This window comes from Mastomys coucha, unplaced genomic scaffold (assembly GCF_008632895.1).
Source record: "Mastomys coucha isolate ucsf_1 unplaced genomic scaffold, UCSF_Mcou_1 pScaffold11, whole genome shotgun sequence".
NCBI lineage: Eukaryota > Metazoa > Chordata > Mammalia > Rodentia > Muridae > Mastomys > Mastomys coucha.
In genome coordinates, this window is record NW_022196893.1 from 1,849,224 (window position 1) to 1,852,378 (window position 3,155).

General features: G+C 36.4%; 1 pseudogene; it reads right to left on the minus strand.

The window, feature by feature from the left end:
• LOC116082410 overlaps nucleotides 1-1,705 on the minus strand; it is a 2,389-nt pseudogene extending 684 nt beyond the window's left edge.
• Between the last annotated feature and the right edge of the window lie 1,450 nt (nucleotides 1,706-3,155).

Below are 3,155 nucleotides of genomic sequence, written 5' to 3' on the forward strand. Positions count from 1 at the left end.
TATATATATGTATATATACATATATGATGGCTATTTAAATATAATGTATTTAATATTAATATATTGATTAACTCATTCATAATTTAATATAATTATATTTTTATTAATAATTACAAATTTTGTATATGTATATATATATATATATATATGTATATGAAGCATCAGATCCATGGGTTATAATCTGCTCTTTTCTTGGTTTAGGTTTTAGTACACATAATGTCTTCAAGGCTTATCAACTTTGTGATATCTTCTGGATTCTGAACTGAGTGTCTCCCACATAATTTGAAGAGAACCCATCATAGTTTATTGAACTCTTAATTATTGCATGTAGTCATGGTTTTCTTAGAAAGAGTGAAAGTTTTGTGAGGCTCCTGTGTATGTCTGGAGTTCCTGGCTGAGAATATGAATGCTATCTCAGTTCTTATTAACTTCTTGGACATCCAGATTTCTGAAACTTTGTCTCTGCTTTTGTTGTTTGCTTATCTGTCTCATTCTTTTGTTGTTTGTTTGTTTGTTTTGCTTGTGAAAGGATCTCACTGTGTAGCCCAGGCTGGCCTTGAATACTCTGCCATTTCCTGCTTCAGCTTCTTGAGTGCTGAGATTGCAGGCATTCACCACCACACTCAGATCACAGCTGCCCAGATGTAATTGCCTTCCCCTAGCTTGATTGTCTTACCTTGCCTCTTTGCTTACAAACTCTCTAATAACATGTGTTTTAGTGCTTACCAAACTCTGAGATTTATGTTCAGAGTCTTGTAAGATCATCTCCCAGTCTGAATATGAAGCTGTTATTCTGAAAACTGACAGTTTTTTAAGACTCAATTGCCCTCTACCCACAGAGACAAAAGCACTCTCTAGTATAGTCAAGCTCTTTGGGCCTTTATAGCTTCCTTTGTTTCTATGGAGATAGATGGGTTTAGTTATTTCTGTGAAAGGCTAGGATTATAGAAAAAGAAGAGGTGGGAATTTGCTTGGACACTCCAGGTGCAATTAGCATCTAATGAATCCTTCCTCAAAATAGATCAGCTGTGACCCCATCAGTCCAGAGTAGTAGATGTTCAAACTTCAGGTAATAAGATGCACAATGATAACTTACAGCAGGGACGCTTAGAAGGGCTTCTGGTGGAGGGAAATGTTTACTGGATAAACAGTCTGGTCACCAGAGAGAAAATGACTCATCTGTGTTTCCCATTTTAATGTGTGAAAGTGAATTTTCCTTCTTCAAAGGGACTACATTAAGTTACTGGAAGGCAGATTGCCAGACTCATTTACAGAGATGATTAGGACCTAAGACTATAGAACTATACACAGTATTCAGAGGAGCCCAGGGAGTATTGCTGTTCCACCTTACTTCCATAACTGTGTTATAGATTTAATTTTACTCTGGCAGAACAGAACACCTACAAGTCTTTCTATTTACAGTGGTGTGTGTGTGTTTGTAGAGTAATGTACATATACAAACACACACACACATACACACACACACACACGCACACACACACACACACACACACACACACACACACACACACATACTCAGAGAAGACAAGGACTTAACAAGGTTATGGGGCTAGAGCAGTTACCAGGACAAGCTGAAGTCTCACACTTATATAAGGGTTACTGTGTTAGTGCTGCCTGACTCTTGTGTACTCTTGTCTCCAACTGGAGATGGAGTTCCATGCAGAATGCTTGCTTGATTCTCCATGTTACAATACAGTCTAAAAATGAAGGTGTGGGAGGAGATTTTTTTGAACTCCAGATAAACAAGAAAAGAGTCTTGCAACCTCTGTTTTTCTGTAACTAGACTTTGTTTTTGGAATTCACTTTCAAGCCCTTCTCAGGTATAATAAAAAAGAGTAGGTTTTACTTTAGATTACCTATCATCTTACTGATTATTCTTTAGATTATGTTTCTAGGCATGGATTGGCCTCATGACTGTGTACAATCTAAACTCAAGTGACCTTGCCCTTGGGAAAGTATACATCATGTACTCAAGAGAACTCTGCCCACATGACCATGCTTAACCCTCACAAGCCCTCAGAATTGTCTGATGTCTAAATAAGGTTGGCTATTACATGAGACTTTTGTCAGCCTCCTTTGTAGGTCCTGCTCTCCACTACCAAATGGAGTTGCAACACAGCAGCACTGCAAAATTAAATAAATATATAAATAAATAAATAAATAAATAATACATAAATATTTCTCTGTGTTGTGTAACTCACCCATGTAGAAAAGTTTAAACTACACATAATGGTACAATATGGCAAATTCTTAGTAGACACTGAAATGTTTTATACATAGCCTATGAAGGAAAAACATTCAAAGGAGCCCATGAGTAGCAAAAATCCAAATCACAACACCTTTTACCGTTACTTGAAATCAACTTGTTGGCTATGGTTTGCCTGTAATTTCTCTAAATTGAAGTCCAAGTTGAAGCTACTTTGTTGAAAAGGAAATGATGTTGCATTGTATCACATTTCTTTGAGCAAAAGGCACATGTCCTTAATAGAGTATGGTGGGGAAATATCCTATCCTTTCTCCCACTCCTTTGGCCCTCTTTCTGAATTAGTTGTCATAGTAACAACTCTGTACAGGAGCAAAATCTAAGAGCTCCTAGTATCATCTACTTCACACTAATCTTGTTCTAACTATTAAGATATTTACAGCAACAATAAAGGAGACTCTGAGGGGGATGGGCACCATGGAGAATAGGCCAATAAAAAAGTTACAGATTTCACGGACAAATAACACCCATCCATGTCCTGTCCAGCTCCTTCTGAGGCAGAGTCTCAATAGTTTCTTATATGGTCTCTGTGAAATTGGGCATTAATTGTTATGGCAGTAGCAGTAGCTTCTTTAGTCAATTACTGTTGCTTATGCTTTCCCATTAAGCATTCTTTCTAGTCCATTCAATTTTCCCCACATTGAGATCATGAATGCACTTGTGAAAATTCTTCGTGGAGAACTAAATTTGACCATAAAAGTCCTTCTCTATTTAATTGAAATATTATTCAATTTTCTCTAGAGAGACAGAACTGATATGATCTATAATGTATCATTTATATATTTATCACTTAAATACCTACTCATCATCTATTTATCTATTGATTAATTATAAGGAATTAACTCATTCTACTTGTATTCCTTAAGATTTC